The 17,428-nt window shown below is 35.0% G+C and overlaps 1 pseudogene; it reads right to left on the bottom strand.

Annotated features, from left to right (window-relative positions):
* LOC149551137 (putative casein kinase II subunit beta-4) overlaps positions 1-17,036 on the bottom strand; it is a 56,826-nt pseudogene extending 39,790 nt beyond the window's left edge.
* Between the last annotated feature and the right edge of the window lie 392 nt (positions 17,037-17,428).

Raw genomic sequence — 17,428 nt, 5'->3', positions numbered from 1 at the left:
AAGAAGAAAAGAAAGAGAAAGGGTCTTGAGGACAAGAAGAATGAAGAAGGGAAAGGATCAGAATAACCTGTTGAGGAATAGAAAGGAAAAAGAAAAGAATTGGCTATTGTCGAGCCCAAGGAAAAAAAGTAGAGGAAGGTAATAATTGTTGATCCTAAGGTTAAAACTGATCTTAGTAGAGATGTGAAGAAGGTTCTGACACTTTAGAAGCCAAAAGTGAAAACCATAACAAGATCAAAGATAGCTCAACCCCCAGCTATGAAGACAGAAGGCAGTCCATCAAAGAAGAGACCGACAAGCTCACTACAAAAGAGTATACAAGAGAGGCCGAGGAGAAAATTGATCATTATATAGGACGAGGAAGATGATGAAGAGATTGAGTCTGATGAACCAATAAAATTGCAAATTGTAAGAGACTCTTTGCAATGACTTTAGATCAGGTATGTGAAAAAGTTAGAGAATCAGGAAATTTTGCAGGTTTCAAATATATTAATTATGGTTCTTTGAATAATGATGATCAAGTTAAACTTGAAGAATCTATCATAGATATGATGATTAAATTTAGATGTCCACCCTTGGAACTGGGAGATGGATAACTAGCGGGTTTGTACAAACAAATAGATGCTAGATGGAAGTGGGCACTAACCACAAAAAAACAAATAAGAGAGAGACTACATTGGCACAAGCTATCCTAGATTTGGGGAAGACACATATGTTTATAGCCCTAAAGATTCTATGAAGAAATTTATGCCAAGAGATAGGGTATACAAAATTTTGAACAAGAAAGGTCATGAAGTTGAGCAGGACAGTATTCAGGTGTGGAAGGAAGTATTTGGAGTGATTACTCCAATAGTCAAGCCCAGAGAAGGCAAAAATGAAATTGAATTTGAGGATGCATACAAAGAACAAGTTGCTATATTAACTGAAGAATTCAATCAACTAGTGCATCAATGTGAACAAAAGGAGGTTGTTACAATCAAAGACATGTCTAACACACCTCCACAAAACCAAAATGTGCTAATTGAGGAAGATGTACAAAATCTCATGTCATATACAAATCTGCATCGTAAAAATCCAATTTTGTTACAAGTGGTAGATTATCAAAAGATTGAGACTGGAAAGATTGATAATGCAAAGGTTACATTAGTAGCAGAGGATACAAGTGTTGAGAAATAGGGAAAGCCAGTAATTGTGTTTACACAATTAACTTGCATGCCTATTCCTCATACACAAGAGAGGAAAGAAGAGGTTAAAGGAACAAAGATGGTAGTAGAAAGGTAACATCAAAGGAGCAAGAGGTTTCACTAGCTCTTCTACAGTTGTCGAGTGCAAAGCCTATATAATCATTGGAGAGAACACCTTAATAGTAGGTGACACCTACTCAAGGGAGGTAACTATTGGTGTAAATAAGTATTCACTATTTACACTTTACTTAAGTTTACTTAGGTCAATGCATTATTTTATTATTTATTAGGTTGACACTTAGGAGTTTGCATACTTTTATGAGTTGTCATGTTGACAACACAGAAGTAAGCAACTCTAATTCAACACATGGTGTCTACAACACTAGAGTTTTCATAATTAACTAAGTTGTCATGTAGACAACACAATTATTTGCACTCTTAATTAATCACTTGGTGTCTACAACATTATTTTTTGTGCTACACCTTTATAGGCTTATCATCTCATCATCGCACTTACTCTTGTGCTTAATGGAGGATAACCCACACCTGATGGACATGTGCTTGGTTGTAAGACTTATTAGTGTGCTAACTTCTAGACATTCTAGAACAATTCCATAGGCCTTTATAAACAGGCACTCCTAGTGTACTTGTAGTTTGAATTGAATGCTATATTGTTATTCTGATCATACTCTAGTCTATTCTATTCTTGTGCTTGAGTTCCTTGATCTTGGGTGAATTTTTCCCTAAGGAAAATTCTTACATGGTATCAAAGCTGAGGGAGATTCTCTTCACATAGCCATTAGAGACCTCGTTGCTTTATCTCTCGAAGGGACCTGATTCAGATCTAGAGCATCTGCAATCATTGGTAGCATCTAGAGCTAAAGTAGACCTCACCATTGCATCAGGAGTGTTGATTCAGTGAAATTTGACTATAAATACACCTACCCTAGGCTATAGTCAAATTTGAGGCAAAAAAATTTTGCAAACTGAAACACGAAGTCCTGATTTAAAAAATTGGTATGATCATTTTAGATCTCTGAATTTAAATTTTTGATCTACATATTTTATTATTTCAATCTCTACAACTTCTCTACATTATTTTTCGGATCTATGTATTTTGTTCGAAATTTTTTTGGCCATTAGGCCTGTAGAGGAGAGATTTTTTGTGGAACAAGATTGGAGCTTGCTGGTGCAAATAAGATATTTGCATCATATTCAGAAGGTCAAAAAATCCACCCAAATTGACTTTTGTTTCACCAAAATTGGACATCTAAGGTTAAATCTAGAGTCATCTAATTTTTGGAGGCGCGACGATGGTGATTCAGGAAAAATAATTACAAAGGTAATTTTCAAACATCGATATCTCCCTCATATGGACTCCTTTTTTCGAGCAATTTTTTATGTTTTGGGGTAGAATTTTGTGATCTACATATTGGTGTAGGATGTTTGAGCTCTCTATTTCTTAATTTTTCTACAAGTCACAAATACCAATTTTTGCAACTTCAAATGCTTGGTACGGGCTTGTCTGAACTCCAAAACAGGTTCCATTTATTTTTAAAGTGCATTTTTTTCGTCTACATCCCAAATTTGCAATCAAATTATAGGCTTGTGTGGACAAAACTACCACTTTTAGAAATAGGTCCTATTTTGCATTATATTGCTTCACAATTGTTGTATTTCTGAGCTACATTGTAAATTTCTAGATTTGTACTCCATAAGAAGGTTGTAAACAGTAAAATCAAAAGCCCAATTTGTCAATTTTGACAAGTGGCCTATTGTAAACGCACTACATATAAAGTGCCAAAATCTTTCATTTGGGGGGCGGGGGGGGGCATATTTTTTGATTGAGTGAAAGGGGGGGGGGGGTGTATATTGTGTTTTGTGTCTCCTTGATATTGTGCTCTTGCATTATGGTTTCTTTTTCAAAGTTAACTCCACATAATTATGATACTTGGGAAGAAAACATAAAGGAACAATTGGTTGAAAAAGGCTTATTACGTTATGTAACTAGTGTAGCAAAAAAACCTCTTGTGGATGCTAATGAGGCTCGAAAAGAAGACTGGAAATCCAAAAAAGATATGGCCCTAGGAACCTTGCTCAAGAATATCTCAGATCCTGCCAAATTTCATGTTAGGAAACTTACTAGTCCAATAGATGTCTAGGCTAAACTTGAAGCATTGTATGGGAACATAGATGAAGACATGGCCTACACCATTGAGGAAAAACTTCTCAAGTTGGATCCTAGGAATTTTGGCACCATCAAAGATTATCTTGCCCAAGTAGACATGTATAGGGCACAACTTAAGGATTGTGGTGAACCCATTAAGGATGGAAAGATGATCAAACATATAATGACTCATCTTCCACCTGAATATGCTCCTTTTGTTTCTAGTTATAATACTCACAAATTAAAAATGGGTAGCACCTACACTAAGCCTTCATTTGTGACATTTTTAGAAATGTTGGTCTTAGAACATTGCAATTTAGTATGGGAATTCTCTAGTCCTCCAAGACCAAAGCCTTGGTAGCTAATGGAGGGAATTCAAGTGGTAAAACCTCCAACAAGAAGTAGAAGCAATGGAAGGCTAAGCCACAATATGACATGCGACAATCCTCCTCTAAACAACAATCTTCCTCGCATCAATCTTCCTCACAACAAGGTAAGTCTTCTTACAAAAATAATTAGAAAGGGAACAACTCCAACAAAAGGGAGAAGAAAATGTGTGCGTATTGTAAGAAGAATGGTCATGATGATTAAGAGTGTAACCTTAAGCATATTGATGAATTGGTAAACCTAATGAGGAAACAAAAAGTTGATGTACCAAATGCCTATAAGGATAAAGGATCTTCAACTACTTCAAAGGGTAAGGGACAAGCTTTGGTAGCAAGTACAAACAATGTTGAGGAATGGGTTCTTGATTCAGGAGCTACACATCATATGGGTGCTTCAAGGGAGCATTTTTCCTCTTTGAAACCATCAAATGTACCTTACATGTATGTGGGAAACGATACTCAAGTGGAATTTGAAGGGAAAGGGAATGTTGAGTTGGACAATGGCATCTTCAAGGATGTTCTTCATGTTCCTAACCTTAGAACCAACCTTCTCTCCATCTACCAGATAACTCACTATGGATGTGTCAACAAAGTGGAGTTCCTTCCAAATATAGTTGTGGTGAAAAATCTCAAAGATGATTCTATGGTGGTGATTGGAAAGGCTAATCATGAGACAAGACTTTACTCTTTTTCTCATTTTGTGCCTAAGTCCACTTCCCTTGCCTTGTTGACTCATTCAAATTCACAAAGTAAACTATGCCACGAGAGATTTGGACATCTCAATTATCGCTACCTTCAACAACTTAGTAGCAAGGATATGGTCAATGGTCTACCTAAAGTCAAGTATTTAGAGGGTGTATGTCCAGGTTGTGAAGCAGGCAAGCATCCCAAAGAGAAATATGACAAGGGAAAGTCTTGGAAGGCTACCGTTGTTCTTGAATTGGTTCATAGTGATGTAGCTGGGCCATTCCAATACCATCTTTTAGTAAGGCTTGCTATGTTCTCACTTTTATTGATGACATTTCACGTTACACTTGGGTCTTTTTTCTTGCTCATATGAGTGAAGTATTTGATAAATTTAACACCTTTAAAGCTCAAGTTGAGAAAAAATTAGGAAAATCCATCAAGACTCTACATACAGATAATGGCAAGGAATAAGTCAACTTTAGGCTTATAGACTCCTGTACTCATTATGGGATTGATCTTCAACATTTAGTTGCATATACACCACAATAGAACCATGCCGCTGAAAGGAAGAATAAAACCCTTAAGGAGATGACCACTTGTATGCTTCAACATAAGTCTCTAGATCAAGTGTTTTGGGCAAAAGCCATGTGTTGTGCCAATTACATCCAAAATAGAAGTCCCCATAAGGCCTTAGATGAAATTAAACCTTTTGAGGTGTGATGTGGTAGAAAACCAAGTGTAAAGCACTTTAAAGTTTTTGGTTGTCCAGCATGGGCAAGGATACCCCCACAAAAGTGAAAGGCATTAAAACCTCAAAGAAAACCCTATATATTTGTTGAATATCTTGACCATCTTAAGGCATACAAACTCATGGATCCAAAGACACATGAAATCTTTTTTGAGAGGAGTGTTCACTTTGAAGAAACTTTTCCAAGTTTGGCTTCTTCAACTCCTCCTCCTTCCTCCTTTGTGGAAAGTGATAATAGTGATGATAGTGACTCGAAAGATGAGATCCCTTCAACTTTGACTCGCAGGACACCACCTTCACAGGGTCCACAAACAGTTGAGGACATTCCTTCTTCTTCTTCCACTAATCCTCATTGGGCACAACAAACCCTTGATTCATCGAGTTCATTGGTGGGGAATCCTTCAGGCACTTGGAGGACAAGGTCACAACACAAATAATTTCCACATGCTTATATTGCCATTGCTTCAGATCCACAGTCATTTAAGGAAGCATCAAGGATTCCAGAATGAGACAAGGTCATGGAGGAAGAATATAACTCTTTGATTAAAAACAAAACTTGGGACTTAGTTCCCCTTCATAAGGGAAGAAAGTTGGTTCGATGTAAGTGGATCTATTGAACCAAATTTGCAGCAGATGGAAGTCTAGATAAGCATAAGGTTAGACTAGTTGCCAAAGGTTTCTCACAAGTTCCAGGTATTGACTATACAGAGACTTTTGCACCAGTCACTAAGATGAACTCCATTCGCTTGACACTAGCTATTACTATAGCTCATGGTTGGGTTGTACATCAAATGGATGTAAAGAGTGCCTTTTTGAATGGTGATCTTCACGAGGAGATTTATATGGAGAAGCCAGAGGGGTTCATACAGGATTCTACTATGGTTTGCACATTGAAGAAGTCTATCTATGGTCTTAAGAAGGCTCCTTGAGCTTGGTATGCCAAGATGGATTCCTTCTTACTCTCAGCAGGAATCACCAAGTGCCATTCTAATTTGAACATCTACATTCTTCAGTGGGATGACTCACATTTGATACTCGTGCTTTATGTAGATGACTTGATCATTACAAGAAGTACTTCATCCATCATTGCTAGTGTCAAGACCTCTTTGTGAGACAGATTTGCTATGACAAACTTGGGTTTACTACATTATTTCCTTGGTATTGAGATCACACAGTCTTCATTAGGGATCACACTTTCTCAAACCAAGTATGCTTTTGACTTGCTTTCTCCATTTCATACAAGTGACTACAAGCTTACTCCTACTCCCTTTCTTTCAAGTGTCCAGTTAGAGGCCAAGTGTCCCACTCCACTTGTTGATGCTACATTGTATAGATAGTTAGATGGGAATCTCATCTACTTGACACATAATCACCCTGATATAGCTTTTGTAGTTGGCATGGTTTCTCACTTCATGTAAGAGAGACATGAGCTTCATTGGAAGGCCACCAAGCACTTCTTGCACTACATACAAGGTACACATACACATGGGATACACTATGTAGCAGATACAAGACTTCAACTGGTAGGATACACAGACTCAGACTATGTAGGGGACCTTTATTATCACAAGTCTACTTTAAGTTACATGTTTCACCTTGGTTCTAGCCCCATATGTTGGCAAAGTAAGAAGCAAAATAACATTGCTCTTTCTTCAACTAAGACTGATTATTGAGGAGATGTCAATGTAGCTACACAGGCTCTTTGGTTACAACACATCCTGGAGGAGTTCGGATTTGATCTACCTAAATTTACAGTCATACATTGTGACAATCAAAGTGCTATTGAGATCTCTAAACATCCAGTTCAATATCAGCAGACCAAACACATTGATGTTCATATGCACTATATTAAAGAGCTGATACATGAGTAGATCATTGCATTACAGTATTGTCCCACATCAGAGCAGGTCGCAATTATCTTCACCAAACCCTTCATTGAGGTCAAGTATATTCATTTGCGAGATCTCTTGGGGGTGTGGGATGTTGCAGAAAGGGGATTCCCTTGACTTCTCTCTTCTTTCTTCTAGGAGGGATCTTTTCCTCATTTGAGGTCTTCTTCTCTCTCATCTTCTTTATTGTACTTATCTCACTTTTTGGAGGATGGTTTTTCCCATGAGGTTTTCCCTCTTTCTCCTCTTTATGAGAGATTGCATTGCATCACATAATATGTAGAGCATTTCTTTTGTACATGGTTCCTAACATGGCCTCGTAGCCGGGACCCATCATGCATTTGTGAGCTTAAGTGCATTCCAGAAAGTTTCTCTTAAGGGGGGGTGGGGGGTGGGGGTGGTGTAAATAAGTATTCACTATTTACACTTAATTTTTCTTAGGTCAATGCATTATTTTATTATTTATTAGGTTGACACTTTTGAGTTTTCATACTTTTATGAGTTGTCATGTTGACAACACAAAAGTAAGCAACTCTAATTCAACACATGGTGTCTACAAAACTGGAGTTTGCATAATTAAGTGAGTTGTCATGTAGACAACACAATTATTTGCACTCTTAATTAAGCACATGGTGTCTACAACATTATTTTTTGTGCTACACCTTTGTAGGCTTATCCTCTCATCATCGCACTTACTCTTGTGCTTAATGGAGGATAACCCACACCTGGTGGACATGTGTTTGGTTGTAGGACTTATCAGTGTGCTAACTTCTAGACATTCTCGAAGCATTCTAGAAGCCTTTATAAATAGGCACTCCTAGTATACTTGTACATTGAATTGAATACTATATTGTTATTCTGATCATACTCTGTCTATTTTGTGCTTGTGCTTGAGTTCCTTGATCATGGGTGAATTTTTCCCTAAGGAAAATTCTTATAGTAACAACAAGAAATGTGATCGAGTGAGAAGGGAAAACAATTGCAACTATCACTACCCACCAATACAACCCCCAAATCTCAGGTCTTCACTTACAAAATGAACTGGATGGTGAGTCAGTCAGTCTAGATGAGGTAATCAATTTACCCATGTATGATCTGAACAATTTGACACTTGAGTAAATGTAGGAACTGCAAACCTTGTTGATTCCTAAGGGGGAAAAAAATCTAAGAAGAGAGCATAAGAAGAAAACAATACTACACAGTATTAGAGATATTTTTGTGGATGCATTTGGCATAATTGACTTAGATGGTCATAATCCAATTTTGGATCAGCTAGTATATATAGTTGATAAAGTTTAGGCAGAGGATATAGAGACCAATGCCAAACTCATGCAGTGGTTTGAAAGAAGATTTGAACATAAAGCTTTGGTGAAAATCTCTCTTGAACTTAGAAATATACAAGTAGAGCTTTCCAATTAGTCATAGAGTTGTAAACAATTTTGAAGACCATTCGTTCATTGTACATGAAGTTGAGTGATGTGGGCATTTTACAATGGAAAATCAATGTTTCATTTATTTATTGAATTTTGATACGAGGGAAAGTGCCATTTCATTGGGCAAGAACCAAGTTCAAGCTCACTCTTGTATAATAAGTTGACAATTGGTCAGCAAAGGTTAGCTGAGCTCACGACTAGGGATAGTGAGATCAAAAATAAGTTGATCTTAATTCAATTCCAGTTATTACCCCATTTCGAAATAATACAAAAAGAAGTGTCTATTGCACAGAATATTTTGAAGAAAGACACACATTTTGCACACATTGAAGGCCTAATTGATCTAGCTACCGAACTAGAAATTTAGTTTCAAGTTTTGGAGAAGATAAAAGAATAGTGGAATAAAGGCTATCCAAACTTTTGGCAAGCCATAAACAATTTTTTGACAAGCACCACCTAGCCCCAGAAGCCCCAAGCCATTTGTGACAAAAACAAGGGGGAAAGAAGGAAAAGGGGGGAATAAGAATAAGGGAGAATAAAAGGAAAAATATATTGGAAAGACAAAAAAAAGGAGGAAATAAAAGAAGTCAAAGACATCAAATATTACAACATCCAGATTTTATAGATTCAAATTATAAGTCTCAGGGGAAGATTTTTTTGAACTGCATGACAAAGTGTTTTTGCCACTAATGTCAAATGGGGAGATTGTTGATCTCTAAGCCTATATTGTCTATTAGTGTCCAAATACTTAGTCATTTACTAGGCAAGGATGAATAGTCATCACTGCGACCGAGTCATCTAGTAAACATCGAGCATAACGAATGACTTATTTATTTTGCATAACATGTCAAACAAGTTAGTGATTACCGAGCACCCTAGTTGAGACTGAGTGTATATGTAAGCCAAGTTATTTTAGTGGAGATTGAGTAAATTGGAAAGACAATTTTTGTCGAGCAAACAAAGAGCATATGTATATAGAAGCCGAGTGCCAGTATGAATGTCAACGATGACCAAGTGTCAGCACATTTACATGTCGAGCAGTTCAGTTTTGTAATATGAGTTTGTAATTGCACAAATGACTATGTAAAACATTTTGGTCGACTTCCATATAAAATTTAATATTTGTAGAGACAATTAAGATGGAGACTGCACATCATTACATAAGGTAATGATCTCAAGGAATGCAAATCAACCAATCAGATAATTAAAAATAAACGACAAACAGTGATGAATTGTGAATCTTTGATTGTGATTTAGAACTTTCATAGAACATATATTTAAGGAGAATTATAATCCTAGAATCTGTGAGTGTGAGAGTATGCAAGCATGTGTATGATGAGAAGAAGTGAACAAGGACATAATAGAGCAAGAAAGGCTAAGTCTGGAATCAAATCAGAAAAGAGCAATCGAAGTAGTGAAGGACTAAAAGGAGATATCAAAGTAAGAGATCATATTAGACATTGTACAGAGGAGATCCAAAATCATCTTGTAGAGAAAACTTAGGGTCAGGTACTAAATCAATTTTGAATCAGGGAAAATCTCTTAACCGAGTGATCTTAATAGGTCTACGTAAACTTCATAACAGAGTCCTTACCTAATTGGAAGTGTGAAATTCTTTAATAGGGTAGGACTTAATAGTCTTAAAGCTTTTAACAGGGTAGACCCCTCACTGGGTAGATCATATATTATGATCAAACATTGTAACTCTAATAGGTTAACTTTATTGTTGCAACAATGAAGATTTGTGGATTTCATTCCCACCCCAGTTTTACCTTCACATTGAAGTGTTTCTGGCTTACCAAATCATTTGTGTTATGTGTTGAATCTTTCATGGATGTGATGTAATTCATTTACTATTTAGCATTACAATTTTAATGTTAGATCTAAGATATGAGATGAAATAGGTGTGAATTTAGTAATTTGGTTTTATAAGTTAAAGTTTAAGATCCTGATTCACTCCCCACCCCTCTCAATATCTTGTTTCCCAATAATCCTTCCAACAAAAATATGTAAATGTAATAAGTAGATATGTTGAAATAAAAAAGAGGATAGAAGACTCACCTTTGGCATCTAATTTCATGCTTCTTGTGATTCTAAAAACTAACAAATAGCACTAGCTTTGGGCCTCAAATGTTGAAATGTGCAAAACCTAGAAATCATTTGGCGATCTGACAAGGGTGACTTCCTCACAATGGTGACCTCTGTGACCTTACTACATGCAAGGGTGACCTCTGTGACCCTACTAAATTATGTTTGACACTGATTCCAATTTTGCAACTCAACAAAATGACTACAAGGGTGTTTGAATCTGTAATCTGTTTGCCAATCTAAAATTTGAAACCTAGAATAAAAATGGTTTTGTTTTTTGATGGGGTGTTTTCCTTGGTCAAACCTTTGCTTAGAAATTAACCTTGAATTGAAATAATTGAATTGTATAAATGTAAAGTAAATGTATGAATTCACCTTAAAGTAGTAGGACCCCTTGAATCGAATGTAATGAGTTCTGTTTACAAATTGCCTTGGATCAAGAATATGGATGAATGGATGTAGAAGATGTAGTAATGGACCTTCAATGGATTGAGGGAGGTCTTGAAGATAAAATCCATCATTTTATTGAGTCTTTGATCTTCAATAGAGGAATTGGTTCAAGATTTGAATGCTTGAGTGCTAGTGCACATGAATGTCTGATCATGAACTCGATGGATACTTGTGAGATATGAACATGAGACAAAAAATGGAGCAGATAGATGGATTTATAAAGGGTTTGGAATTAACTTTCTATTGTGGCCTAACCCACCTAAAAGTTAACACCTTAAAATAATCCAAACACAGGATCCAAGAAGAGGACCCAAAATAGGGCACAAGAAGGATGCACTATGAGCCTGATTGGGTAGGGAGGCACTATGTCCTTGCCAACTAGGCCCTAGAACCCTCAAGATTCGGTTGGGGTCTTGAAACGGGCCCCAGATCCTAGAAATCAAGTGCAGAACTCAAGATATAGTCATTTTGGTGTGGAAAAGATATTCCAAGTGATTAGATGAAAGAAAGGGAGGACATAGGTAGTTAGATCCTACCTTGAGCTTTACACCTTGAAAATATGATCTTTAGAGAGGATCAATTAGGTTTTTCCCAAATTTCAACTTAGAGAAAGGGGAAGAAAGGAGGAGAGATATAAGAAGATGACGATCTCAAATCAAATAGGTATTAAAACATCATTAAATTGAAGTTCTTTCAATTTAAGATGGTACATTAATAAGATATACTTTGTCCATAGACCTACTAGACTTAGTCATTCCTCTTGTCAAGATGAGATATATGGAGTAGAACCAGAGCAAGTAGGAGAAAAGGAAATAGTGTGCGTGAAGCTAATGTTGATGCATATAGGGTACAAATAGAGAATCTCATTCCCACTATGTGGACCTATAAATGAAAGCCCTACTATTCTATGAGAAACATTGTTTTCATTTGGATAGGAACAAGGTAGCTCTCAAATATGGTAAATATATGGAGTGTGGACCGTGGTTTCAATTTGAATTAAACAATTGTGTCTGTCCTTTCCTCTACTTTTGTTTCCTTCTTTTGTTTTCATTACCTAACTTTAGGACTTTTTAATTCATTTTTTTTCTTTTGTACAAAGAAAAATCTAGATTTTATATTTTTTTTGCATCCCCTACATCATGGACATTGTCAACTTCTAGAACAGGGTAAATAAATTTCTAAGAAATTTGACGAAGCTCTTCCTTAGTCAATGTTGGTAGTGGATTGGTGGCTCTTGTGAGTGTTTTCCTGGTGAACGTGACTACGGTCCAAGAAGGCACTAGGCATTTTAAGGCTATTACAGAGGTTGTCAATAATGCATTCCCCTATACCAAGGAGTGACATATTATATTTGTCAAGAATGGTGTTAACAAAAATGTGGTGATCTCCAAGAAAAAGATTAATGTGATGTTGATTGGAGAGAAGGACGAATGCCAAGGAGAAAATTTCTCATCTTTGTTGGTTGGAGCTCCTAGCCTTTCCATGCACATAATATTATTTTTAGGTGGCTTTTCCCACTTCTGCATTTATAGTGCCAAGACAACTTCTCAGCCCACTACTAAAAGGTTTACAAGAGAAATTGACCATATTTAATAGGATCAAGAAGCCTACCAAAAATTTGTTTTTGTAAAGAATATTGATAGTTTAACTAGGCATCTTTAAAAAATTGTGTTCCTTTCCAAAATCATCTCATCTATTACTTGGAAGATTTATGAGCCATTTTAATTCTAAGGAAACCAAAAAAAAATTGAGCTAATTTCTATATGTTATATAATTCAAATATTGTTATAAGTTGTTAAGAGGACTGAAATTTCATTAAAATTGATGGAAGCTCTTCAGTTCCATTCCTTGCCGATTATCAAATATTTAATATGGTACCAGAGTTTGGAAAGAATAAGAAAATTTTGTTCCATCATATCTACCCATGCAAAGATGGCATCATTTTTATACACTAAAGAAGAAGAAAAATTACTTCAACAATCTCATTGACCACTTCTATAGGTTCTTCTAGGTTATTTCTCAAAAAAATATTAAAATATACAACTCATTTATGTCATTGTTGTGTGTGTTTCCGCTCTACAGAATTTCTTGAATTTACTTGGCAAAAATCTCACTTTTTTATGCATACAACTTTGCTATTGAAAATGAGGTTACATATATCATCGTTTGTGTAGAAGTTGGCATACCTACTCTTATTTATGAATGGGATGTGTGTCATTATCACATAAATTGTTTTATATTGCTTTGTCCTTTACAAGCTCTAAGGTTGTACAATGAATTGCATCTCATTCTGTTATCAATGCATTGTATATATCATCTCATTCTCTCAACCATGCATTATGTACATCGATTGGGAAAATATTTTGTTGTTTTTTATTATTTGGGAGAGATTTTGTTCTTAAATTACGACACATGGTGCGTCAAAATGGTATAAAAGTCATTAATTGCAATCTTTCTTGGTGAGATTTTACTCATTCTAAGATCATGCATATTTCCTACAAGAGCAAATTTCTAAAAATAATTTTGTCCTCCAAATTGAAGTCTTGCATCTGTCTGGCAATATGTGTGTGTGCAAATTTTAGTAGGCAATTTGCGTGTGCAAATTTAAGTTTGATCATTTTCTTTCTTTGGGTCTCAAATGGCTCCTTGCTTTGTATTTAGCCTAGCTCGTGGTTGGACAAAGTTTATTGTGGAGCGACACATATTGTTGTTGCCATTTTTCTAGGTTGAGTAATTATTTTCTAAAATGATAATACTTACGATTAATTATTCCATATTGATCATGGTTTAATTTCCACACGTAAGGTAGACATTTTTCATTATGGGGATTGGGTCTTGATAGCTAGCTTTCTTATTTTCCACCAAGTGTTTTTTGCCTATGCAAACTTGTTCTATTTTTTCATGTATGAATGAATGAATGAATGTTTTTTAAACAACATCTACCAAATGAGAATAGTCTAAGGGACTAAAGAGCAACCATACTAGATAATTTCTCAATTCCTTTGCATTTCTAATCTTTTGGTATGTATCCTAACCAAAAAACTAGTAGTCTATTTTATCTTATCCCCTTCAAATAAACTATGAAACAAACATTTCTTTATCGCGTAGTTAGTTTTTTTTATGCGCACATAGAAATGTAGGTTGGCCTACCAAATTGCTTGTAGAATTTAGAGATTTTTTAATCTTCATATTTTTGAAAAAGAATTGTGTTCAAATAAACTAGTTGGTCTATATTTCTTTTGTGAGAAAATAGAGGGTCACTTTCAAAGATTTTGTAGTGCATGAGAGCTTGATGTTTGGATGATTTATTAGTCTCTATCTATCTATAGGTCGGACTAATGTTTTCATTGCACTCTTGACTAATTAATCCTTACTTGAGAATAGTATGTAATAAATTGTAACCTATGGTTTGTAATGATTTTATCATATAAATCAATTTTCAATTGAGCATTCTTATTTTGCAATTGGTTGGTAGTATTTTTTCCTGTAGTTATTTTATTTTATTTTTCAATTGACAAATATTTTTGAAACAAATAAGACACACGATGACCTGCTTGTAGATAGTCCACATGTATTTTCTGTCTCAACACTTTTCAAGGCTTTTTTTAATATGGCGTACACCATCCATTCTCTTCTCTACAACAAACCTATCTTCCTCACACTTTTAGTGTCTCTTCTCATCCAAAAATACAAATTTTACGAACAAAACAATGGAGGAAATTTAATGCCTTCATGACAAAAGTTGGAAGAAGGGATGGACAATGTTCTCAAGCTCAAGATAGAGGAGTGTCATGAAGAAGCGGTCAAACTTTTTAAACAAAAATTTCTATCTACATAGAAACAAAATGTTTGTTCTATGTTGCAAAATTTTGACAAGAACCAAACTCCCCAACCATAATTCAGAGGAAAAATAGAGTTGTACTAGTTTTCATTAGGTCATACAATTGTATTGAAAGGAAATGGTTATTAAGTGTTTCTAAATTCCAAGGTCATTTTAGATCTATGATTGTTGTACCTTTTCAAAATTTCCCTCTAATAAATGCCTTGTTTTCTTATTCATTCCTTGATCATTGATATATATAAAAATTTAACATCCCCTATTTTTTATATGTAATGGATGTGTTCTTGATTATTATATTCACAAGTTGCAAGTAATCCTAGGTTAAAACAATGTTCAACATATTGCTTTTAAATTATTAGTTTCACAAAAATAAATTTCATAGGATTTGAATACTAACCTTATTTAACCGACTTTTAAATTGTCATCCAACACGAAATCTAATGGCAAAGTTGGAAACCTCAAATTTGACCAAATAAGATTTCATGAAAATTGTTGCTTTTTCAACACCATTAAAAAAAACTGTAAGTAAACAAAAAAATCATCACAAATTATGTAGGAAATATTACCGTTTGACAAATGTTATTATATTTTGATTTTTTGGTAAAACTATCTCCTTTCTTGTTCCTTTTCTTCCTATGTTTTGAGTTACTTCCAAGTCTGTTCAAATTACATCCCCTTTCTTTGATGACCCAAATAGATGACTTCATGGAGCACAAATCTTCTTTTTACTACACTTGTGCCTCTAGGATTTGATAAATCCATGTCAAACATTCCTTGGATCAATTTTGTGACTTCTTGAATGCATTTTTGTACCCAATATGAATTAGGTGTTTTATCTTATTTTTAACTTTATTTTGTCTACTTTTTTCATTTTAGAGTTGTTTGAAGCAAATTTGAAAAGATATAAGCATTATCATGTAGTAGAGTTTTGATCTAACAATCTTTATCTACTATCAATAACTATATTTCTAACTCTTTGTGCAAATATGAACTACTAAAATCCTTATTGTTTTCTTTTATATTTATTGAACCTGTGGACTGAAATTGTATGTTCATGTTTTGTATATGCTATAACTTGCAATTTTGCCAACATCACATATCAAACAATATTGATGATTGTAAAATTTAAAAAAATTATGTTACAAGCATGTTCTCAAAACGTTGTTGATAGATGTTCATTCAAAATTGAAAAACAACAAAATGTTGTTACAACTTCATTCTGTTAACTTGTTATGTACTAAAATCTATAACTTGTTACGTATAATTGAATATTTTACTCTAAAAGATGACACAAGATTAATCATTTATCTTCAACTTGATAGCCCTTTGCTTAATTTTTTTTATTTAATCTCCATATATATGTGGTTGACTTTACTTCTAGATCAATCCATAGTACGAATGACAAGAAAACTTATTTTAAAAAGAAATGTTTATAATTTAGATAATTTAATTACCATCTTATGATAGTGTAGTTAAAAAATTATAATTTAATTATGAATCTTATAATAATATAATGATACAATTATTATTTAATAATCAATCTTCGAAAAAAGATATGAAGCCTATTGTCATTGTGTTGCAGGGAAGATGGTGAACCACTTGTTTTAATAGGTTTAACTGCTACTAAATGGCAGTAGAATAAAGGCCGATTAGTCATGTGATGTATTCTTCTTGTGCAATGTGATCAAACATTCTATATACTTGCTTACAAAAAAATGCTATAATCTTCTTGTTAAACAAGTAGCAAGGACTCAAGTTGCATCACTACACCCCTTGGTTATAATTGTTGTAAATACATCCAATTTTTAAAATTTAAAAAACCTTGACTTGTGACAAAAAGAAATTGATTACAATGCATTTAAATTTGTGGAGTGGATATTTTATATCAAATTACTTGAGGGCCCGTTTGGTTGCTGGAATATAATTTAAGAATTAGCATTCCAAATCTTGGATTTGGGCTTCTAGAACTTGAAATCCAGATTACAATTTTGGGGATTAAGTTGGGGACCGTTTGGTTCAAATTTGATATTTTGAATTTGGTATTCCTGACCTGTTTGGTTCAAACACAAATTCTGAAGAAAGAACAGTCTAGAATTTTATTCTACCTGAGCAATGCCTAGACGAAGTAATGTGTTCCCACACTCTTAAGCGACACCACTGCATTTCTGTTGCTATCTTGTAATAGTATATTTGAAGGCGTGCACGATTGGAACCCCATTGAGTCTGTCTCCACTACAGAGTGCATGGAATCATATGTAAATGTTGCGACATCAACAAAAGGAGCAATGCACATACTAAAGTGGCAGCCAGGTTTCCCTCTTCGATAGAGGTGGGTGAGGGCATGGTGGTGGTAGGAGAAGAAGCAGTCGAGGGAAGAACAGTTACACTAAATTTTATTCCGCCCGAGCGATGTCCAAATGAAGTAATGTGTTCTCGCACTCTTAAGCGGCACCACCGTAAAGCTCTCACAGAGCCTGCAAATGGCTCGAATGCTCTGTAACTTGTTCTTTCCCTCTATGGGCAACGCCACTCAATAGCCTCCTCGTCAATGTCGC

Source organism: Cupressus sempervirens, chromosome 6 (genome assembly GCF_028749045.1).
Source record: "Cupressus sempervirens isolate cs-2001-9-10 chromosome 6, ASM2874904v1, whole genome shotgun sequence".
In the NCBI taxonomy this organism is placed as follows: Eukaryota; Viridiplantae; Streptophyta; class Pinopsida; order Cupressales; family Cupressaceae; genus Cupressus; species Cupressus sempervirens.
This window is presented reverse-complemented; position numbering and strand designations above follow the sequence as displayed.